We start from the raw sequence: 25,664 nt of genomic DNA, 5'->3' as shown, positions 1-25,664 counted from the left end.
TACACAATGCAGAAGGCATCCTGTCGTGGTTTCAGTCTCGCCTTAAGCTGATGTAGTTTTTGGCTAATCCGAGAATTTTAATTGTTATATGTACCATTGAATTAGAAAATTTTATACGTGCCGAGGATGCTTCAGACTTAACGACTAGACCTTGCGTCAAAGCTTTCTTTCAAGCATTGTTCAACGATGCCTGCGCCCATTTCTTTCTCCAGCTAACAACGTATTACATCAGATTGTCTTATTGCAATGAGTCACTTGGGGGTGTATGTTTAAGGTCCCTATAAACATGTACAGAAATGCAGTCAGAGGCAAGTATGTGGAATCATCAGCGGCTATGCTTTACAGGAGGGGAGTTAGAATAAAGGAGTAGCTTTGCTGGTATGATATTCATTGGTATCGGGAATAGACATGCTCCTCTGTGGCCATCGGCATGAATCCAGGTTGGTATGTTGCCTCCTTGTGCCGATGTCGAGGGTGCTACAGAGTAGCTGCAGGACATTCTTCTTTGGAGAGCAATTAGCCAGGAGCCTTGGTCTGCAATGATACCAATGACCTAGGTACGAAGGGGGATGTGTCCTGCAATCGTAATTTAGGGATTAAGGTGGAAAATTAGCGAGCAGGAACTCTAGCATAGTAACCTCAAATTTGATCTCAGTCAAATGACCAGTGAATACCAAAATTGGGCAACACGTTTTAGGAGGCTGCAAAGATACGGAGGATAATCCTTCTGTTACTCGGACACTAGGACTGGATCTTCGGTGAGTGACAACGGTTCAAGCTGGATGTGCTGCACTTGAACAGAGCTGGTAAAGAATGTCTTGTTGGTGCTTTTGGGGGGATTTAAATTAACTCAACAGGGGTGTGAGAACCAAGGGTAAATATGAGATAGGCATACCAGGGTGCACAAAGCACCGGGAGGTACAGGTAGTAGTAAAACATTATCTCTTATTAACTAAATATCCACTATATACTATGTATGTAACGTCTTGGAATGGGTGAAGTTAACACATTCTAAATCAAGGCTACTATAAATGTATGTGAATGCACGGAACAAAGTAAATAAGATTGAGGATTTACAGACAACTGTTGCCATGTGCAATATGATGTTGTGGCTATAACAGAGGCCTGGCTCAATGAAGGACAGAACTGGGTGTTAAATATTGTCTGCTACTAGGTGTTCAGAAGACATCGGAAAGGGAGGAAAGGCGGAGGGGTCGCGTTGTTTGTTAAGGAGGACATGGAAGTGTTGATTATATAGGATGCGCCAGGGTGTTCAAGGACTACCCAATTTGGCTAAAACTAAGGAAAATAAAACGTTGCATTTAAGTTGCTCAGTGTAGCATATAGAACGCCAAATCTTGAGAGGAACGGGGTAGAATGATTAAGCAGGTCAATTACAGAGAGATGCAGGCACTAACTAGCAGTTATAATGGGCGACTTTAATTATCTGAACGTAGACTGTGGCAGTGTTAATCATATGATCGGAGATTGGAAAAGTTCCTAGAAAGTATTGAGGTGAATTGGTTGCAACAATATGTGTCCAGTCCAACAACAAAAGACATGTTTCTTGGTAATTAGGCGAGTCAATTAGATCAACTGCCGGTGGTGGTGGGGGGGAGGTGGGGGGGGGGTGGAAGTTTTGCGGACAGTGATCATTTTATTGTGCGTATTCGGACAATGATGGAAATGAATAATATGCAATCCCGAGTGAAAATAATTACCCGTCCAAGAGCTGAATTTGATGGGGCAAGAAAGGAACTGCGGCAGATAAGCTAGAACGAAAGATTGGCTGGGAAAATGCAAGTGAACTATGGACCTCCTTCATAAATGAATCAGTTCGTTCACAGTTAAAGTATATTCTATCGAAAGGGAAAAATAAGGCAAACACATCCAAAGCTCCTTGGATGCAGAAAGAGATCGAAATTAAGATAAACAAGAAAAAATGTGCTTCTTACAGGTATTAGGCAGGAAATACGATTGAGAAACAAAATAAATGCAGAGATTTCATCGTGAAGGTGAAAAGGTATATTAAGAGAATCCGACAGGGATTGTGAAAAAGTCTGGCAGTCATCATGAAGGGGAATCCCAAAGTATTCTCTAGGCATTTAAATAGCAAAAGGGTGCTAAAAGTAGGACTAGGGCCGATTAAGGACCTAAAAAGAGAATTTGCATATTGACGAGGGGGGCCATGACTGTGTTATTAAATGAATACTTTACATCTGGCTTCAGCAAGGAGGCACAGGCTATTTAGGTTCTGGTGTCAGACGAGGAATCTCTGTCACTAAAAGGGTTCAAAATTAGAAGGGGGAAGCATTGAATAGGCTGTCAGTAATTAAACTAACAAAGGACAGGGAGCGGCTAAGATGCATCCAATAATATTGAAGAAATTGAGATTAGAAATGGTAGGGGAACTGGCCAAATCTTTCAGTCTTCTCTAGACTCATTGGCGGTGTCAGAGGACTGCAGAATTGCAAACGTTTCGCCCTTGTTCAAACAGGTTGCATGCATATGTCCAACAATTGTTGACCAGTCAGTTTAACTTCAGTAGTGGACAAGATTCTAGAAGCAGTTATTCGGTATAGAATTAGCCGTCAAGTGGAACAATATGGGTTAATAAGGAAGAGAAAGATTTGATTTCTAAAGGAGAAATCGTGTCCAAATAATTTGATGACGTTATTTTTAAAGATGCAACAAGAAAGATTGATGAAGGTAATGCTGTTCATTTGTTTAAATTAAATTTCAAAAAGCATTTGAAAAAATGGCACACACATAATTACAAGAAAAAACTATTGCTTAAATAATAAAAGGAACGGCAGCAACGTGGATAAAAAAAAATGGTTAAAAAGTAGGATGCAGTGCGTAATAGCCAAAGGATATTTTTCAGGCTGGAGACAGTTTTCTACTGGAGTTCCCCAGAGGTCTCTTTTGGGGCCCCCAGTGTTCCTGATCTCTACTATTTTGCTGCGCAGGGGGCAATTTAAAAATTTGAGGATGATACAAAGCTTGTGAGTGTCCCAAGGAGGGCGGTGTAGAACATCAAGTGGACACAGACAAATAGATGTAAAACACTTCATGGTCAAAAGGTGGAGGGTTGCAGAAATTTAAAGATCCTGTCACCTTTGAATATTAAAATTATCTAATATTCAAAATATAAACACGATGTTGGTAAATGATCAGCAGCCCTGATAGCACCTGTGGAGGTATAGACAGATTTACGATCGAGTTGATGTGACAGTTCTTCAAAGCTGAAGTGAGATAGAAATGTTGTGGGCTTATGTTATTGAACAGAGCAGGTGAAGCAGATGGAATAAAAAAACGTTCAGATATAGGCGGGAGGTCAGGACAGTTTTTTTTTAAATATGTCACAGACACGAAACAAAGGGAGTATTAATGATAATGTTAAAGACTAAGGCAAGTGCTAAGAGGTTCATACAAATTAGAGAACACTATTTCTGAATTGCGGGAAGAGGGCCAACGCTTTTCAAAAGAGCAATTGAGAACAATTTGCAGACAGGACTTTTCCTGGGAATGGGTTGGGAAAAAATAATAACATGGAGTATTGAGTTATTGGTCTGAATTTGTTCAATTCAAGTTAATTGCAGGAGACCGAGTAGTGCCTAATTGGAAGATGAGTTGTTTCTCTTGTTGCTTTGCGAACCTACGGGAACAACACCTTATCTTCTAAGTAGGCATTTATAAACTTCTGCACTCAATGTTAGATTGAACATATTGAGATCATGAAATCAACCCTCCATGTTGTTTTGCTTTTCCCAAAACATTCCCCACCGCAGAGCCAGTCCATAACTTAGGTTTTGAATCAAGGAACCAAGACTCTTTTTTCTGAGATTACTACGATCTTATTTCTGATCTTTCTGTCACCATTAGTAACTTCCTAAATCTTTTGCACTACAAAAATACGGCCCTTTTTGTCTCGTGCTCTTAAGAGCTTTGCCAAGTTTCTCCTGAGCTATAAACTTCTGTTCTGGCCTTCTTCCTCCATACCCTCTCCTCAACATGTTAAAACCATGAAGTATCTAACTTTCTTCTGCTCTGAAGAAGAGTCACATGGACCCGAAATATTTACCCTGTTCCACTCTCCTAATAAATCACCTGACCTGCTGAGATCTTCCAGCATTTTCTCGTTTTAGGTCACTTTTCTAATATTTGCAGTATTTCCACTTAATCTTAGCGGAAATTGAAATCGAAATCCATGATCAGAATTGTTTCTGCACTAATCTCCATTCTGAAAAGTAGATGCACACAATTGAACATCTGATAGGTCAGCTGACACTGTCAAGTACCGGGGGCCCTTAAAGATGCTAGCCACTACCTTGCTCCAGTTGCCCTCATGTTTCGTGACAGGACACCAGCACAATTTGGGCGAGGTGACGGTCTGTAAGCCACCCCTAACGCTAATTCCAGCCAAATAGCGCATTATCTGCTATGCACTGATGAGCGTCCAAAACGTCGGAATGTCGTCTATTACCGATTGCGGCACCGGCAGTCCATGAGCGGATGCATCATTCCGCCCCATAAGGCAGCATTTTCTCAGTCAGTTCCAACTTCTTTTGGCAAAATGTTGCTGTCAGTCGCAGCGAAATTGAGCAGAATTTTCGGCCCCTTTGCACTTGATACACTGCACCAAATGACTTCGTCAAAATCATTGATAGAGAGGAGAATTATTTGCGTGCTTGCAATAGGCCCTTGCGGATCTGTAGTTATAGCCTGCCTAATTGTAAGCCCCAAGCTCTTTCGTATTCTGTGTTAGGATTAGCTTAAGCACTTTAACATCGATGGGTGTTTAATCTTCGAAACGTCTTGAAAATTTGTATTCGTTCTGAACCTCTATCTTGCCCCTTCTCGATTGCTTTCTCAAATGAAAAATTAGTGCACATTAGAAACTGCCTTCCACCTAAATGGTAATTTCTGTCATCGGAAGAATTTGCGGACGCAAATTTCGTTTGGAGCAGCTGTGTTGACTGTATGCTCATTGCAGGATCTTCAGATTGCTTGGTGAAATGATCCCTCTTTTAAAAAGTATTTGTCTAGAGTAGCTAGAAAAAGATAACAAATCTGGACCGTTCATTTCTCCGAAAAGTATTGCCAGGGATGATGGCATTGGTTGGCGTTCTCGATTCGATCACGCCAGCTTCGCGTAAGACGGGAGGCGGGCAGGCATAAAAATTGCAGACCCTCCGCGTTAATTAGTTTCATTAAAGACAAATTATTGCGCCCAAGGCTAAGAGCATATTCAGATTTACGTAGAATATAATGGGATATGAGGTCGACCTTTGCCGTTTATGCCACCATTAAGCCGATGTCAACAAGAGGGGAACCATCGTGCGTTAGTATATATTAATTTAATAGCCAAGTCAGCTAATTAATTGTCCACCTCACTTCAATAGTGTGGTTAGAGTGCAGTAATACGCCTTCAAAGCTAGATTTTCGATGGTGGAGGGGGGTGAGCATTTTTGCATGGACAGGTTATTTGGACGGGGTCTAAAACTGCAGCTAACACCAAATGATCAGCTATGCAGTTCAAATATTTTCAATTGCAGATACTGATCATTTTGGTGGACAGAGTAATTATTTTGCTTTTTTAATTAGGAGAACTAGCCTCTAATTCAGAGGGTGCTTTTGATGGAGCCATTTTTTTTTTCCCGTAACACAGGGGTGAAAGCTGAATAGTGTCCAGGAAGGATGAGTGTTATGTTTTATTTGGAGACTATGCCAACTGTGTGGGGAGTTGAAGGATTAGGAGGACGCAGCGAAGAGGGATGAGTAGACGAAGGAAACATAGGGAGACTCAGCAAACTATAGTTCCTTAGCTTTGGGACAGGGGAGCTTCAGAACCCGAGAGCGAGGAAGATCCTAACCATCCTCAGCGGAGCCTAATGCCACCCCAATATTTTATGGACAGAGATCTAGCTACCTGCAACTGACATCATGAGGTCATTGACCCTTTTTCTCGCACTGGAATCAGGCCCTCCTCACTTTCTGAACACAGTTTACCAGCTGCTGTTCAGTACCTACTGAATTGCAAATAACCACTGGACATAGATATAAAGTAATTAATCCTGGAATACTAAGATGAGGAAAAAAATTGCACAAACTGTGCTAGTACTGTGGAACTCACTATCTGACTGTGCTGTTGAGGCAGAAAGCCACGTCACATAGTTTACATTCCTTGACATCTGATTCAAGAGCTTTTTCCCTCTGGACACTTCTTTTGTGGGAACGTGGAATTGGCCTCGCCAGAAATTTATGGTTTGCACGGTTAATATAGGCCGAATGGTCTCTTGTGTAATAGGTGTCAGACGATTATATGTCTCTTGATTGGTCATGCATCCAGTCTGGGGCTTGCAAATTCCGAATGGATGTGATTGTTTTTTTTTTATATTGGCTTTGAGGTTTAGTTAGCTAAGAAACGCATTGGTAAAATGTTTTAAACGTTACTATATTCTTGCCATTAATTTGATATAGAAAGATACTTTATACCAGAAATTTTGCAGACCGGATTTACTTGTGATGCCATTTGCACAACATAAAATATTACCCAAGAACTGCATGAACAAATCGAATGGGATGAATCTCATCTTTGAACAAAGTGCAAGCAGATTTGTTGGGAGTTATATTCCTCTTGAACTGGTATATCCACTGATCATGATAAAATAGTAAGGTAATAAGTCGGGACGGTGCGGGGGGATACATGATACTCTCCATACTTGCGCCCTATGGGGTTGCATATACTTGTCCGGTGACATGGTTGAAGATCCTTTCACAGGGCTAGAAGAAAATGGATAGGGAGTGGGGCAGGGTGAGGGAGGGATAACTTGCAATATTTCATGTGGGAGCATCGAAATATGTAGAACCCATAAATTGAGTGTGAGGAGTTGGGATGTAATTTCAAAAGTAGGGTTTTGAAGGCAATAATCACTCGAACATTGACACACCACCTATCTGTTAGCATAGGGTCAAGTACATTAGGCACATAAATGCGTCGCTCAAACATTGGCGGATGAAGCATGGGTTTCAATGAGGTCGCCACTAGGCAGGAAACATGTACCCTACTTTTCGTATTCACAGCATGTATCTCGAATGGGTTTCATGTTCTGGTGAATTGTGCATTGGGCGGTGTGGACTAGGCTTTAGTCTAATGGAAGGCAGCAAGAGGGTTTGCGGGTGGTTTGACTGTGGGGTGTACACAGTGTTTAGTCTAAGGGAAAGTTAAAAATCCAAACAGACAATTCAAGTGTTTGAACAGCATAGTGATGTTGTCAAAGGCAAGGAGAGTGGGAAAGCAATGAATATATAGCTTAACCCCAATTATGGGTAAGAGAGTAATGTCCATTTATCAACGAGTAGTAGAAAAGACCGCTAAAACTGAAGGCTGGTTATTAGGATGCGTGAAGTATCCACAATACAAAATGTAAACAACTAGTGCAAAAAGAGACAAAATATAGAGCTAATCTCCATCGAGGATAAATAAAAACATTGCAAATGAAGCTGAAGAGTAAACTAGTTCTAGAGGATTTTAGAATGACAGAGAGAATGCAGAACGATGATTAGCAATAAAGTTAGAAAAACTTTTTTTACAATTAAATAAGTGACAGTAAATAATGACATAAATACATTAGTGAAATTGTTTAGAAAAACGTTAACTTGAATAAGTATAGCTGAGGATTATGAATGTTAAGAGTCAGAAAACAGAAGTGAGAGTGTTTTATAGGCAACAGAAGAGCAGTTATATCATTGGAAAGAGAATTATTGAGGCTTATAGCAAAAATTTTGAAGCTTATACCAACGATGAATTAATGACTGCGGACTAGAATGATCTTCATATTTAGCAAACTAATCAAATTTGAAAGTGTTCTTTAGAAGATATGATGGCAGAATATTTTATTCCAGAATGTGTTATGGAACAGATTAGTCATAGTTATATTCGATATTTATATTAGATATAATATAACATATTTATATTAGATAAATTATTTCGAAATGACGAATTCTTAATTTGTCTTCTCACAAGTAAAATGTTCTTTGGGAAAAGTGATTATAAAGCAATTTAATTTTATGTTAATATTGAAAGCGATACAACCCAATCACAAACAGAAACTAAGCAAAACCAATTAAGTAGGTAACAGTGGAGAACTGACTGAAGTTAATGCAATAAATAAACTGCAATCTGTCATTACATAAACGTTGAAAGATTGTTTATGGAACAATAAACAATTTTATGCAACAAAATGCATTTCCTTGAAAAACATACACGCAGGCAAGAATGTTTCACCCATGGCTTGCACAGGCACTGCAAAATAGTATTAAGTTAAACTAAGAGGCTTATAAGCATGAAAAGATTAGTGATAAAGGAAGGGAATGGTTAAAACAATTGTTGTTAACTTTGGAGCTGAGACAGGGTGCAGCGATTTCATACAATTTTGTAAATTCTGCAAGGGCTCCAACAAGTTGTTTCCTTTAACTCCGCTATTCAAGTACGGAGTGACAGTGAGAGAGAGAAAAAAAATACAAGACACTCACTTTTCTTGAATGGCACAAAAATGTTGGAATCGGGAATTATGGACTTCTTAATACTACCTTGAAAATGAGTGTTTATTCCTAAAAAAGCAGTTTAGTTTTACAGAAGTCCAAACTTGTTTAGGTTTTTGAGGTTACTTAGTAAATGAAGTAAACGAAGCGGAGCAGAATAGTTTACCTCGAATACCAAGAACGGAATTAATAAGCAGCTATGCGGAAGCATTACTAAGGTACAAAAATACTTGTGGAGTTGTAATTGTGTTATCGTGTTAAGGTGGACAATGGATTAATTCAGGAGCAAAAAATTGCTATTAGATTTAAATGTGGCATTTTCAAGTTTGCAGGTTGTTACTTGCACAGTGCCACATGGTTGAATGCTTTGGTCTCTGTTAGGTTTTAAGGTGCTCAGACATGGAACAACGAAAGACAGCATGCAGGCACAGAAAGCAGTTTGGAATGAAAGTGCAAGCTGTCATTACAACGGCATGGGTCTACAGAAACTGTGAAGTTCTGCGGCCATTATACAATATTGCTGAGCCCGCAAGTAGAATTCTGTGCAATCTTGGTTTCATAATTCATGAGCGATATATTTATATTGGAGATTGCATGGAAAATGTTCACTAGATTGTTCCCTGAGTAGAATTGTTTGTGCTATGATGAGAAACGGAGCAAATAGGGCCTTTGATCTCTGAAAGCTTTGAAGAATGAGAGCAGCCTGTATTGAAAAATACAAACTGCTGCAGGTGCTAGACATGATAATCACTGAGCGGTTTCTTCTTCACCCTCGTATCGACATAACACGAGGGTGCAATCCCAGGATTAGGTAGTCATCTTTAGAGCTACGATAAGGAGACATTATTCTCCTCTAACGGTTGTGAATCTTTGGAATTCTGTAGCCCAAACAATTGCGGAAGTGACATTTATTTAACACATTGAAAGCTGAGAATGAAAAATTGTCGGTAAATGGGGATATGTTGAGTCGGTGGTAAAGTGCAGATGAATCCCAAGGTCACCTGTGATTACTCTGAATGGCTGAGACGATGCAATGAACTGTATAATCAGCTCGTACTCGTAGTTGGATTTTTTTTGAGGGTCTGTGTTGCAATCGCCTGTTTTTGCATGAACATTTGATATTGAAAAATCAACAACATACGTTCCGTTTCTCCTTAATCTACCATAGATTTGGAATGATTTGAAATTATTAATGCATATCTGTAAATGCCACATCAGTGATGCGGTGGCCTGTGCGGAAATCATTCTTTTGCCCCATCTGAAAAAAAAAAACGGTGTAAGTAGTCGATTGCTTCCATTGCACTACCCCTCGGCCGTTCCCTTTATTCTCGTCCTCCGCAGGTGGGTCTCTTTTCCGAACGGCTGCACCATCCCCAGCTAAACAATTAGCGTTGAGAGCTATTGAAACTGTCATCACCAGAACATGCCTAGGCGGCTGTGATCCATTGTTCAGAAATTGCAAAGAGCGCACAGGTTCAATGTTTTCTGTTACACTGGCCTACTCCTTATGCACAGACAGTTTTCACGTGTTTATTTTTTTCTGGATTCATGTGTAGTCAACGGGCAACAGCAAATCATATGAATGTGTGAACCCACGACAAACATGAGCGGAATTAGTCCACGGTTAGACCTCATGCATGCTGACATTGAATTTTATCCTGCAAGACAGAAAACTTCTTTACAAGTTACGTAACTGCTCCCACTTATATAGATTGTCCATCAATAATAAATAACTAATCAGTGTACAAACTGTCAAGCACCTTCCAATGTTGCATGTCCCCAAATAATTTCCTTGCCTTAATGTAAACACAAGTGTGTTTTAGCGCAATGTGCTCATTCTCCCATTTCCTCTCAGGCATGTCATTACATGTAACAAAATGATTCCTCTTGTTGAAGAAAAACACAGAATTAGATATAGAGTTCTTAATTCACACAGTCGTCATTTTGTGATCTCCACAAAGTGCAAAGCTCTGGAGGTAAGAGACATTTCAAAGTCATTCAAAGTCAGTTTTCTTGAAAAATAGGCCAATATGCGATTTTCTCTTTTTATCACTTGAAGTAATTACATGCTGACGTTTCATCCTCCATGCACTAGCACATTGGCCGCTCTATACATTGATTTTTTTTCAAAGTAACGAGTTTTAAAAAGTTCTGCTTCACTAATTTTCGTTCCGAATTGAGCGATCTGAGCCATTATAAATGTTATTCCATCTTCTGCCTTCCTATCCATTACGTCCACCTATCTTTGCTTAATTACAGCGATTGTATGCCCCTTAGAAATCCTGCTCCCCCTAAACTTTGTGGTATCAGCGAAAATGAATATATCGCTTTGCCTAAGTTAATAACCTACATAGCAAAGCAAGGAATAGTCAGAACTGTTCGCTCAGCACTCCTCTACTGACATAACAATGCTTTGTTTATGTATCATTTCTGCTCAATTTGCTGCAAGTAAACGTCAATTCACCCTAAATTATTGCCCCCAAATCCATGCGCTTGTAACGTGAGTTTTACTTATTTGTTTCGTTTCCAGGAGGTGGACGTGACTGGTGTGGCCAGCATTTATTGTCCATGCCTACTTTCCTTTAGAAAGGTGATAGATAGCTACCTTCTTCAAACGCTTCAATTCACTTCGGGAATGTACACCCTGAGGGAGGGAGTCCCATGAGTTTGGCAGGTGAGGGTGCAGCAAAGGTGATTTATTTTCAAGTCGGAGCGGAACTTTCTGTGGACTGGGTTTATTTGTGCCTCCTTCCGCTGCCTTCCTAGATGATAGAAGTTGCAGGATTTGAAGGTGCTGCCTAAGGAGATTTGGTGAGGTTCTGGGGTGAACATTGCAGTTGGTACTCCCTGCTGCCAAGGCACGTTGAAAGTTGGCTGACCGGCTGCTTCTGGTTGTAGTGTGAATCAAGAGACCTGAGTTCTCCTTTATGCTGTCAGGCTTCTTGAGTGATGTTGGTGAAGCACCCATGCATGTAATTGAAGAGAATTCCACCACAGTCCCAATTTATGCATTTTATTGGGTGGTCAGACTTTTGGGAGCCAAGAGGTGAGTTGAACACTGCAGGATTGCTAGGCCCTGAATTGTAGTCAAGAAATTATGTGGCAAGTCCTGTTCAGTTTCTGGTCTATGTTAACGCCCAGAATGTTCATGGTGCTGGATTCAGCAAATAATGAAATTGAATGTCGATGGGCGGTTATTAGATAAGAGCAAAACACTGCATTGGTGGAAATCCAAAACAAAAACAAAAATACCTGGAAAAACTCAGCAGGTCTTGCTTCCTCTCTGGAGAGGAGCACATTTAACGTTTCAACAGAACTAAGGAAAAATAAAAAAAAGGCTGAAATATAACCTGATTTAAGTGGGGATGGAGGGACAAGAAGAGCTGGATAGAGGGCCAATGATACGTGGAGAAGACCAAAAGATGTCACAGACAAAAGAACAAAGAAGTGTTGATGGTGGTGATATTATAGGAAGGAAAGTGCTAATTAAGGGTAGAAAGCAGGGCTAACAAGGTACAGATAGCCTTAGTGTGGGTGGGGTTGGATGAAGAAATCGAAAAATGCTAAAAGCTAGAATTAAAACAAAGGATGGAAATATGTTGAAAAATTATGGAAATAGGTGGGAAATTATTTTTTTTTATACATTAATGGAAAAAAGACAAAAAAGTGTGGGAATCATCATATGAAGGAGAGATCTCATGATCAAGTATTGTTGAACTCAATATCAGATCGGAAGGCTGTAAAGTGCCCAGTCGGTAGATGAGGTGTTGTTCCTCCAGTTTGCGTTGAGCTTCACTGCAACAATGCAGCAAGCCAAGGACGGACATGTGGCATGAGATCAGGATGGAGTGTTGAAATGGCAAGCAACAGGGTGGTCTGGGTAATGCTTGCAGACAGACCAAAGGTGTTCTGCAAATTGGTCAACCAGACTGCGTTTGGTCACTCCAAGGTAGGGGAAATCGCATTGTGAGCAAGGAATGCTGTAGACTAAGTAGAAGGAAGTGCAATTGAAATGCTCCTTCACTTGAATTGATAGTTTGGGCCCTTGGATGGTGAAGAGAGGGTAAGTGAAGGGGCAAGTGTTGCATCTTCTCCGGTTACATGGGAAGGTGTCATGGGAAGGGGCTGAGGTGCAGGGGGTGATGGAGGAGTGGACCAGGGTGTCACGGAGGGAACGATCCTTACAGAATGGCGCTAGGGGTGTAGGGTGAAGGGAAGATGTGTTTTGCTGTTGCATCATGCTGGAGTTTGCAGAAACGGTGGTCGATGGTCCTTTGAATGAGGAGTTTGGTGCGGTGATAAGTGATGACAAAGGGGACCCTATCATGTTTCTGGGAGGGAGAAGATGTGAGTGTGGATGTGTGAGAGATGGGCTGGAAAACCTCGGTTAAGGAAGAAGGATCACATGTCAGAGGAAATAGCATCATCAGAACCAATGCGACGGAGGCGAAGGAACTGAGAGAATGCGATGGAGTCCTTAGAGGAAGTGTGATATGAGGAGTGCAATTCGAGATAGCTGTGGCAGTAGTTCAGCAGTTAAGGGATATTGGTGGACCGTCTATCACCAGAAACTGAGACAGAGAGATCAAGGAAAGGAGAAGAGTCAGAAATGGACCATGTGAAAATGATGGAGGGGAGGAAAAAGGAAGTATTTTTTTTTTCCAGATCCAGACGAGAGAATGAAGAAGCACCGAAGTAATCATGGACATACCAGAGAAAGAGTTGTGGGAGGAGGCCGGAGTAGGACTGGAACATGGAATGTTCACATATCCCATAAAGAGACAGGCTTAGCTGGGTCCCATGCTGGTACACAAAGCCACACCTTTTATTTCGAAGAAGTGAGAGGAGTTTAAGGAGAAATTGTTCAGTGTGAGAACACGTTCAGCCAGACGGAGGATAGTAATGGTTGATGGGGATTGTTCGAACCTCTGTTCGAGGAAGAAGCAGAGAGACATCAGACCATCCTGTTGGGTGATGGAGGTATAGTGGGATTGGACGTCTATGGTGAAGAGGAGGTGGTTCGGGCCAGGTAACTGGAAACTGTAGATATGATGTAGGTGTTAGAGGAATCACAGATGTAGGTGGGAAGGGACTGGAGAAGAAGAGGCAGAATGGAGTCAAGATAGCAGGAAATGAGTTCCATGGGGCAGGAACAGGCTGACACCATCGGTCTGCCGGGTTAGTCCTGCTTGTGGATTTTGGGTCAGAGGCAGAAGTGGGCCGACTGAGGTTGGGGGACTATCAGGTTGGGAGCTGTGGAAGGAAAATGTCCAGAGAGGATGAGGTCCGTAAGAGTCCTGGAAAAAATGGCGTGATGTTCGGTGGTCAGGTTATGGTCCAAGGAGAGATATAAGGAAGTGTCTGTGAGTTGACACTGAGCCTCTGGGAGGTAATGATCAGTGGGCCAGACAACAACAGCCCCACCCTTGTCAGCGGGTTTGATGGCAATGTCAGGGTTGGACCTGAGAGAACGGAGTGCAGCAATTTGAGAGAGATACAGTTGTAATTGGGTGAGAGGAGTAGAAAAATTGAGACGACTATTGTCATGCCGAAAGGTCCCAATGAAATCATAATGAGAAGGTAAGAATGCAAAGGGAGGGGTCCAGGTGGAGGGAGAATATTCGAGGTGGGAAAAAGGATCCGTTGAATGGGGAGAGGACTCCAGCCCGAATATGTAAGCAAGGAGATAAAGGCTACAGAAGAAGTGTTCAGCATTGTGCCGAGCCCAAGATTCATTGAGATGAGGGCTTAAGTGTATGAGGCTAAGTCATTTGCTGAGCACTGAATGATCAGCGTCGGAGAGGGTAATGCTACGCTGTATGCTGACTTCACCACTGGGGCAGGGATTGGAAGACGGGATTGGACAGTACAAGAGGCAGAGGCTCCTGGTTGGGTCTCGCTGTCGATGACTTCTTGGAGCATATGTTCATATGCACCTGAAAGAAAGAGATAAAGATTCTTCTTGAGCGGTCAGATGTGATGAAGAATAAAATGAAACTGGGGGCACACGCAGATTTGATAAATGGTGCAGTGGTTCTGCTGGAGGGAGCGGGAAAGGTAGGATGGTCGTGGAGGGGTGTTGGTGTCGATGAGTTGTTGGAGTTGCGTTCATTGGCACCTGAATGAAAGAGACAAAATTTCCTGTTGAGTTGTTGGATGAGACGAAGAATAAAATGAAACTGGGGGCACGCGCAGATGCTGCTGGAGGCAGAGGTCGAGTGTGTTCATATGGCGGCGCATGGCACTGAGTGTGGATCTCAGAAGGCGACGTGAAGAACAGTCCAAGGAAAGTTTAATGTCCCGGAGATGCCTGTAATCCTGGGTGGGTCCAAAACATGAGGGATGGAATTTCAAAGGAAATACACGTGTGGTAAGTCGGAGACAGAGACAGTCACTGAGGAAGTAAATGTCGTTTTGAAAGCTGGTTTTAGTAAACACCTTGCCAAACACCAGGAGAGAAATGGAAAGGAATGAATGTGAACAAGGCAAAAGAGAGATACAATAATCCTGACGGATAGAAGAGCAAAACTTCTTCAAGGTAGGCATTCCTTGAAGAGACTGGCAATCACTTAAACACTAAGATAAAAGCAAAAAACTACGGATGCTACAAATCTGAAAAACAGCAAAAATACATGGAAAATTCAGCAGGTCTGGAAGCATCTGTGGAGTGGAGCACAAATAATGTATCGAGTCCACATGAATCTTCAACAGAACTAAGGAAAAATAGAAAAGGGGTGAAATATAAGCTGGTTTGATGGTGGGTGGTACAAGAAGAGCAGGAGAGAGGGCCAGTGATACCTGGAGATAACCAAGATATTTCACAGTCAAAAGGACAAAGAGGTAATTAAGGTGGTGATATTATCTAAAGGAATGTGCTAATTAAGGGTGGAAAGCAGGACCAGCAAGGTACAGATATCCATAGGAGGGGTGGGGTGAAGGAATCGAAAAGGTCTAGAAGGTAGAGACAAAACAATCCAAGAAATACATTTAAAATGATGTTAATAGGTAGAAAAATAAAGAGAATATATATAAATTATTTGAAAACCAAAAAGGAGGTGGAAAAATCTGAAAGAGGGTGGGGATGGACGAAGGATTTCATGATCTAAAATGGGTGAACTCAATATTCAGTCCAGATGGCTGTTAAGTGCCTAGAAGTAATATGAGGTGCAGTTCCTCCAATTTGTCTTGTGCTTCACTGGAACAATGCATCAAGCCAAGGACGGATATGTGGGCATGGGAGCAGGTTGGCCTGTTGAAATGGCAAGGGACAGGCAGGTCTGGGTAATGTTTGCAGACACAACAAATTTGTTCTCCAAAGCGGTCACCCGGTATGAGTTTGGTCTCTCCAATGTAGAGGAAACCGCATTGAGAGCAACGAATGCAGTACACGAAACTGAGGGAAGTGCAAGTGAAATCCTATGTGACTCGAAATGACTGTTTGGGCCTTTGGACGGTGAGGAGAGAGGAATAGAAGGGGCAGGTGTTGCATCTTCTGCGTTTACATGGGAACGTGCTGTGGGAGGGGTTTGATGTGTAGGGGTGATGGAGGAATGAACCAGGGTGTCAAGGAAGGAACGATTCCTACGGAATGCCGCCAGGAGTGTGAAGGTAAGTTGTGTTTGGTGGTGGAATCATGCTGGAGTTGGCCGAAATGGCGTACGATGATGCTTTGAATGCGGAGCCTGGTGTTGTGATAAGGGAGGACAAGGGGGACCCTATAATGTTTCTGTGAGGAAGAAGAAGGTGTGAGGGTGGATGCAACAGAGATGGGCACAACACCTTTGGGAGCACTGTCAACCACTGTGGGAGGAAAACCTCGGTTAAGGAAGAAGGAGGACATATCAGAGGAACTGCTTTTGAAAGTGGCATCATCAGAACAGATGCGACGGAGGCGAAGGAAAGGAGAAAATGGGATGGAGTCCGTACAGGAAGTAAGGTTTGAGGAGCTGTAGTTGATGTAGCTGTTGGAGTTGGTAGGCTTGTAATGGATATTGGTGGACAGGATACCACCAGAAGATGGGACAGAGAGGTCAAGGAAGGGAAGGGAAATGTCAGAGATGGACGATGTGAAAATGATGGAGTGGTAGAAATTTGAAGCAAAATTCATATTTTTTTCCAGGTCCAGACAAGAGGGTGAAGCACCACTGAATTAATCATCGATGTACTGGAGAAAAAGTTGTTGCAGGGTGCCGGAGCAGGACTGGAACAAGGAATGTTCCACATAGCCCATAAAGAGACAAACATAGCTGGGGCCCAGGCGGGTACCCTTAGCTACACCCTTCATTTGGAGGAAGTGAGAGGAGTTTAACAACTAATTGTTCAGTGTGAGAACAAGTTCAGCCAGACGGAGGAGAGTACTGGTGGATGGAGATTGTTTGGGCGTCTGTTCGAGGAAGAAGTGGAGAGCCATCAGATCATTCCGATTGGGGATGGAGGTGTCGAGGGATTGGACGTCCATTGTGAAGAGCAGGCTGTTGGGGCCAGGGAAATGGAATTTTTTGATATAATATAGGATGGCAGGGGAATGACGGATGTAGGTGGGAAGGGACTGGAAAAAAGGGAGATAGAAAGGAGTCAAGGTAGGAAGAAATGAGTTCCGAGGGCAGGAACAGGCTGACATGATCGGCCTGCCAGGACAGTCCTGTTTCTGGATTCTGTGTAAGAGTTAGATGCAGGCCATAATAGTTTGTGAGACAATCAGGTTGGATGCAGCGGAAGAAAGATCTCCAGAGGAGATGAGGTCAGTAACAGTCCTGGAAAGAATTGGTGAGGTTGAGTGTTGCTGTCATGGCCCAGCGAGAGGTAGGAGGAATTTATCTGCGAGTTGACGCTCAGCCTCTGTGTGCTAGAGGTCAGTGCCCCAGACAATAACAGAGCAACCCTTGTCAGCAGGTTGTTTGATGACAATTTCAGGGGTGGACCTGAGAGAACGGAATGCAGCAACTTGAGAACGAGATAGCTTAGAATGTATGAGAGGAGCAGATAAATTGAGATGACTAATGTAATGCCGACAGTTCTCAATGAAAGGATCAAGAGAAGGTTAGAATCCAGAGGGAGGAGTCCAGGTAGTGGTGCGTAAAATGATCCGTTGAACGGGAAGAGGACTCCTGCCCAAAGAAGTGAGCACGGAGATGAAGGCGGCGGAAGTGGAGTTCAGCATTGTTCTGAGCGAGAAATTCATTGAGATGAGGGCGTATGGGTATGAACCTAAAGACTTCTCTGAGCACTGAACGTTTAACGTTGTAGAGGGGAATGTCAGGTGGTATGGAGAATACACAGACGGGGCTGCGATTGGAAGACGGGATGGGGACAGGTGGACAGGCAGGGATGGAGGGTCCTGGATGGTCGATGAGTTGTTGGAGATTGCGTTCCTTTGCAACTGAAAGTAAGAGACAAAGTTTCTTGTTGAAGCATTAGAGGGGACTAAGTATAAAATGAAACTGGGTGCACGGACAGATTTGAAAAAGGGTGTGGCAGTGCTGCTGAAGGGCGAGGTCGAACGTATGCTTGTGGTGGCGCATGGCACTGAGTGTGGATCTCAGAATGTGACGAAAACAGCAGTCCGAGGAGTGTTATATGTCCCGGAGATACCTCTAATTCTGGGTGGGTTCAAAACATGTGGGTATGGAACATCAGTTGAAATCCACGTGGGTTAAGTCAGAGACGGAGACAGTCACTGAGGAAGGAGATATGTCTGTGAAAGCAGGTTTTAGTAAACACCTTGTCAAACACCAGGAGAGAAATGGAAAGGAATGAAGGTGAACAAGGCAAAAGAGAGATTGGAACATCATGACGGAGAGAAGAGCAAAACGTCTTCAAGTTAGACATTTCTTGAAGAGAATTGGCAGTCAATTAAACACTAAGATAAAAGCAAAAAGCAGTGGAAGCTGGAACTCCAAAACAAAAACTAAAATAACTGGAAAATCTCAGCAGGTCTACCAGCATCTGTGAAGAGGAGCACAGCAAACGTTGTGAGTCCGCATGACTTTTCAAGAGAACTAAGGAAAAATAGAAAAGGGGTGAAATATGGTTTAAGGGAGGTGGACAAGAGGAGCTGGATAGAGGGCCAATGATAGGTGAGGATAACCAAAGTACATAACATACAAAAGGACAAAGAGGTGTTGATGGTGGTGATATAATCTAATGGAATGTGATAATTAAGGGTAGAAAGAAGGACGAGCAAGGTACAGATAGCCCATTGGGGGCTGGCTGGGGTGAAGGAATCAATAAAGGCTGAAAGGTAGAAAAAATAAATGGATGGAAATATATTTAAAAATAATGGAAATAGTTGGGAAAATAAAAATCTATATAAATTATTGGAAAATACAAAAGGGACGTGAAAAATCGGAAAGGGGTTGTGGAGGGAGGAGAGAGTTCATGATCCAAAATTGTTGAAATCAATATTCAGTCTTGAAGGCTGTTAAGTTCCTAGTCTGAGGCTGATGTGTTTTCCCTCCTGTTACTCCACTACGCTCTCCTCCACGACTCTCCTCCGTCTGGCTGAACTTGTTCTCACATTGAAAAATTTTTCCTTAAACTCCTCTCACGTCTAAACAAAAGGGGTGGCTATGGGTACCCGCATGGTCCCGGGCTATGCCTGTCTCTTTATTGGGTATGTGGAACATTCGTTGTTCCAGTCCTGCTCCGGCCATCTCCCAGAAGTCTTTCTCTGGTTCATCCATGATTACTTCGGTCCTGCTTCATGCTGTCATCTGGACCTGAAAAATTATTAATTTTCTTTAAATTTCCACCCCTGCATCATTTTCAGATGGTCCATCTCTGACACTTCCCTTCCCTTCCTTGACCACTCTGTCTCAATTTCTGATAGACTGTCAACCAATATCCATTACAAACTTACCGACTCCCACAGCTACCTCGACTACAGCTCGTCACACCTGGATGCCTGTAAGGACTCCATTGCATTCTCTCAGTTTCTTTGCCTCCGTCGCATTTTTTTTGATGATGCCACTTTCAAAAACAATTCCTCTGACATGTATTGTATTCTCCTTAACTGAGGTGCTCCACACACGGTGGTTGTTAGGGCCCTAAACTGTTCCGTCCCATCTCCCATGCATGTGCCCTTACAACTTCTTGTCCCTCCCAGAAACATGATCGGGACACGCTTGTCCCCACTTATCACTCCTCAAGCCTCCGCATTCAAAGGCTTATCCTCAGCCATTTCACCAACTCCAGCATGATGCCACCACCAAACATATCTTCCCCTCACCGCCAGCCCCCCGCCGGCATTCCATAGGTATCATTCGCTCCATGACACCCTGCTCCACTACCCCATCACCCACTACACCTCAAAACTCTCCAACGGCAGAAGATGCATCACCTGCCCCTTCACTTCCCCTCTGCTCACCGTCCAAGTTCCCAAACACTCATTTCAAGTGAAGCAGCATTTCACTTGCACTTCCCTCAACTTTGACTACTGCACTCATTGCTCGCAATGCGGCTTCCTCTACATTGGAGATACCAAATGCAGACTGAGTGACCGCTTTGCAGAACACCTTTCGTCTGTCTTGAAGCATTACCCAGACCTCCCTGTTGCTTACCATTTCAACACTCTACGCTGTTCTCATGTCCACATGTCTGTCCTTGGCTTGCTGCATTGTTCCAGTGAAGCTCAATGGAAACTGGAAAAACAAAACCTCATCTTCCGACTAGGCATTTTACAGCCTTCCGGAATGAATATTGTGTTCAACAATTTTTGATCACGAATTCTTTCCACCATCCCAACTCCCTTTCAGATTTTCCCCTCTTTTTTGTTTTTTTTTCCAATAATTTATATAGATTTTCCTTTTCCCACCTATATCCATTATTTCTAAATTTATTTCCATCCATTGTTTTATCTCTACAGTTTAGCCTTTTTTCGATTCCTACACTCCACCAATCCCCATGAAGGCTATCTGTTCCTTGTTGGTCCTGCTTTCTATCCTTAATTAGCACATTCCTTTAGAAAATATCACCATCTTCAATGCCTATTTGTCCTTTTGTCTGTGATATCTTCGGGTTATCTCCACCTACCACTGGCCCTGTACCCAGCTTTTCTTGTCTCACCACATCCCCCACCACACACCCCCCCCCCCTCCAAACCCTCAACCTTCAAGCAGCTTACGTTTCGCCACATTTCTCTATTTCCCTTGTCCTGTTGAAGTGTCAAGCGGACGGACTCGAAACATTTACTGTCCACCTCTCCACAGATGCTGCCAGACCTGCTGAGATTTTCCAGGTATTTTTATTTTTGTTTTGGGAGATTATTAGGTTCTCTCTAATTGGTGGTTGTCATTGTTATGTCCACAGCTGGTGTTAACTGCTGCGCAAATCAAATCCCTTGGCTTCTTTTCGAACACGAGAAGAAGGCATTCTGATCTCCACATTAAGGCTGCAGTAACACTTCTGTGATTTAAGGAAAAATGGTTAATTTAACAAAAGTAAAATAATACATAAGCACACAAATTTCAGTCTCATAGTTAAACTTAGTCTTACACCATGTCCGGCCAAAAAAAATCCCTTTTCACGTTCAGACTCAATATTAAACAACATCCAGGCATCATTCGTTGTAGCTGCTTAACTACAAAAAATGGAAATAATGTTATGTATGCAATATGTAGTAGCTTTAATACAGGGTTACCAGATGGCCTGTAATTCTCTTCCAGACTACTGTGGAAAACCAAACATGAAAAAATAATTTTTACATCCCAAGACTTTTTCTGCGTTGATTGGGTGGTTATTTCAAACTGCATTTTCTCACAGCGAAGAGGTATCAGTTCCAACAGCTCCGACCCAACAGCAGCTCCAGTTATAGGTGCACTACCCTCCCGACAGTTATCAACCATAGCTTCCACAACAGAAACATCCCTCCCTCCCCGACCCCCCACACCACCCCCACCCAACCCACCGTTTTAAATCAGATTCCAATGTTTTCACAACTCTTTGAAACTCAGATCCTTCAAAATATAAATTCATCCAGGTTTTGATCTTGCCTTTGCTTACTATCAATACAATATAGCATTCCCACTATTCTTTAATTATGCATCAGATGCAAGGTACACGCAAATTTCTTGAAACTTTGGTTTCCGTTTGATGCTCAAGCGAACTCTTAACTAATGAAAAATTGCAATTTCTGTTAAACCTACTCATTGGAACATCAAACCTAACATTTCCAACCTCTTGACGCTTTCAACCTGCCAAAGAACAAGACTCAGGTTAATCTTGAGCATCTTAATTAAGTCAAGCACACACAAAAAAAACACACACAAACACACACACTCTTTTCTACAGAATAACAAAACATGATATATATATATATATATATATATATATATATATACACACATTATGATTCTTGCCGCCTGCCAGACGTAGCCTGGACATCGCCCAGGTCCTGCTCGATTTGGACATGGACTAATTCAGGACGTGAGGATTCAGGAATAGTACTGAAAATTGTGAAACCATCATCAAGCGTCCGCACTTCTCATCTTCAGATGCAAGGAAGGTCATTGCTGAAGTAGTTGGAAATGGTTTGGTCCAGGAAACCAGGCTGAGTTTCTACTACAGTGATATTCCGGAACGTAATGATTAGTCTGCAACTTCTACACCCTTCTTCAGAAGTGCTGGGTCGGACACCAACTAGCGCAATGTTTCCCCCCAATTACCATTGACTCCAGTTTTGTTTTCTTTTTTCCGTGCTTTCTTACGCTAAATTAACCCATTGTGAACTACGTTATTAAGAGCCTATGGAAAACCTGGCATATTGTGTGCACTTGTTCCCTTTTAAATGTACCTTTTGTTACACGCTTATCAAAGTTCGAATGCATTTTTCAAGCACGGTTCTTCTTTCGTACAATGATAGTCACTGCAACTGCTTATAAATCGCGTTTCTAGACACAATGTTTTAAACCGTTTATAAGTTTCCAACTTTCATACGACTATCTTAACAGGGCTTTTTCGATGCAACTCCCTATTGTAAATAGCAGTGTTATATTTGTCAACACATCTACTAACAGCTTTCAATAATCTCTAAGGAAGAAAGTTTCCATTAGCTGCCCCTCTGTTCTCCGAACAATCTGATATTCGTCTACCTTTAAAAATCAGTTATCCTTCTTGAATAAGCTACTATTCAACGAACTATTTTTTCTTGTTTTGTTGCATATTTTGAAACAAAAAAAGGGATGATTCACAACTTTACTTATTATCGTATCTTCCTGTCCATTTACTATAGCACAAACGGTCAACCCCTATTGATTTATTTAACTGAAGGATGTATTACATTGAAATAAAATATATGAGCATAAAATAAAATATAAAACTTCTTATTCCAATCAGCACCTTTAAAGTGTCTTAAAGTGCAGCGTGTCGCTGCATCGAAGCTATTTTCAGCAGATTACCAGGCTTTTGTGCTGTAAATCTGTGCTGCCCAAAACCCAATCCATCTTTCTGGATCAACTTGTGCATTGTCTGTCTTAGGAAAGGGACATAACAATTATCATCACGGGAACATTCTCTGAAAGCTTTGCACATGTCAACCACTTGCCAAGCTGCTATAAATTAGAGTCGGCTCCAATACACAATATTTCACAAGTCTGTAATTACCACAAAAATTAACGATTGCTACATCTATTAACTTCACCGTCATGTGTTGTCATAAAATGGATAGCAATGCATCATATGAATAGAGCATAAATAATAAGGTCAGAAGTAGGAAATATTTGCTCTTGAACCTGATCCAGCATTCGGTATGATAACATCTCATCCACGTCAAACCGGCTTTCATGGCCATTCCAACTAATCATGTGACTCCCTGAGCGATAACCAATTATTCTATTTGGACCTGCAATGTACTCAAATACGGAGTGTGCACTACACGTCGGGTTGGAGAAATGTCAAGAATCTCAAGCCTCTTAGCGGCAAGAAAATCTCCTCAAACCAGTATTTATTATTCAACCCCTATCATTATTTAGATAGTAAAAAACCCTGTACAGCTCCATATCTGTGCTCTGTCCAATGTCCAATAGAGTTTCTTAGGTTCTTGAGGGAGCAACAATCCTTTGAAAACACAATAGGTTGTGTTGACAAATATATCTAAGCCATGAGAATTCACATTCTTAAAACAAATTATATTTGTAAAGGTCCCACCTTGTGTTAATACTAGACAAGTAACAGTGAAGCCTGACTTGGTTCGTCCTGATCTTTTATTTTTGAAACCGTGGATTTCAGTTCCTCAAGTATTTCACACGAGGCTGTCTTGACACTGTTTAGGAATAACACTTCTATTACTCTAGAAAGGAAAACACCATAATACACTAAATTAAAATGCTGAAATCATTTCAATACAGTTAATAGAGTATGTTTCAAACTTTTGCTCTGCCTTTTATGCCAGCAACACTATCAGGCACAAAACATAATTAACCATTTTCCATTGTCACAATATGAAGCTTTCATGGGTATATTTACTTAAATTCGATTTTTTTTTTTTTTCTGGCAGGCTTTTCAGCTTTCTCAAAATGATTTTCTTCAGCTATTACCACTCCCTGGAGTTCCCCAAACCACAATCTTAAATCACTGCTAATTAATTTCGGAGCAAACATATGAGATGCTTAAATTACTAGCCCCAGGAGGATGTATGATTTCCTAGGAGAATTATTAAACTTTCTGTCTTCTGTCTCTGGTAAACATAAATTATGTAACCGATCTTTTTAGTTTCCTTGCCAGCGTGCGTGTATCTCTGGACCCATTTCGCTAAGCCACAGCAACGTTTCCTGTTGTAGTTTCTTTATTTTTACCTTCACTAAAGTATTAACCCTTTGGTATCCCATCTGCTCGTTCAAATAGTTGTAAAAACTCATGAAAAGTACACGTATAAAAACATGCTTCTAGAATATTGGCAGCTCTAGTCACAAAAAAATGCCAAATTAAAGTAATACCATGTTTAACCTGTTTTAGCAACAAAATATAATATATAAAATAATCCGACAGGTAGACATTCTTTCTAAGACCTACCAGCAGAAAAATAAGTTATAAAGTTATCTTTAAGAAGCATTTACAATCGTTTACAACCTCCTCTTATCGCTTTCTCTATTTTAATAATACAGATTTTAGTTTAGCAGTGAAAATGTATATCCATCAAATATATAAGACATTTCCATTACTATCATATTGTGCACAAGTTCATCTTGACCACATCTCATTACTCTTTCATATTTGTGCTTCTTAAAGCATCTGGTATGAAAATGTCCCTTTCTGCTGCATGAATGATTTTCAGCTTGAATTGTTATATTGTTAATATAAAAGGAAATAGTAACACATTCGTAGAAATAAATTTTGCTAATGGGTGTAAACGGGCTATTTTCCTTACAAAAAAAGTCTGCAAAGAGTTTTTGGACATGTGGACTTCAAAATGTTTTGGAGCCAGCACCAAACACTAAACCTATTTTCCAACAGTTGAGAAACTCTGCTGGACAAAATTAAACTTTCAAGAAATGGAACTTCAGGGCCATTTGAATCCCATTCTGTCCTCCTGTATTTAAGCGGCACCAATAACTACATCTCTGGCATTAGGAGCTGTTCAATTGGCTTAGCATAAGTTTGCACTCTGATGATCGATGTGGTAGTCAGTACAAATGTCAAGCTCTCAAAGCACTTTTGCCCTCCTATACACATCCGAATGTCTTCTTTCTTTAGCAAGCTTGTCAGGGGCGCCACAGTAGTGCTGAAATACGTAACGAACTTTCGAAGCAGTGCACCCATTCCAATATACCAAATAATCTTGGCTTTTCTCACATTGTGGCCAAATAAGGCATGTTGTTTCGAAAAAAAAACACTTTCATGACTCTTTGTAACCGATTAAACAAATCATTAATCTTTTGTAAATTGCTGTCAAATGTTTGCCTGAACACACCCAAACCATCAATATGTAAAACACAGTTTTATAATTCTTCAGTTAAATATCAATAATTGTTGCAAGATACCGACTATCACTGCTGGTATTCTGGTAGTGTGCGTACACAATTTATTAAGGCCCTGCTATCCTTTTCTTCAAACGCTGGTTTCGAAATTAGTGGTGCAGATTTATTGGTGAATGGTATTCTCAATTGTGTGACATGAATAGCATC

The 25,664-nt window shown here is 41.5% G+C and overlaps 1 pseudogene; it reads left to right on the top strand.

The window, feature by feature from the left end:
* LOC121269375 overlaps positions 1–25,664 on the top strand; it is a 209,043-nt pseudogene that overhangs the window by 51,988 nt on the left and 131,391 nt on the right.

The sequence above is a fragment of the Carcharodon carcharias genome, chromosome 24, assembly GCF_017639515.1.
Source record: "Carcharodon carcharias isolate sCarCar2 chromosome 24, sCarCar2.pri, whole genome shotgun sequence".
In the NCBI taxonomy this organism is placed as follows: domain Eukaryota; kingdom Metazoa; phylum Chordata; class Chondrichthyes; order Lamniformes; family Lamnidae; genus Carcharodon; species Carcharodon carcharias.
The sequence above is the reverse complement of the archived record's forward strand: the minus strand, read 5'-3'. Positions and strand labels throughout refer to the sequence as shown.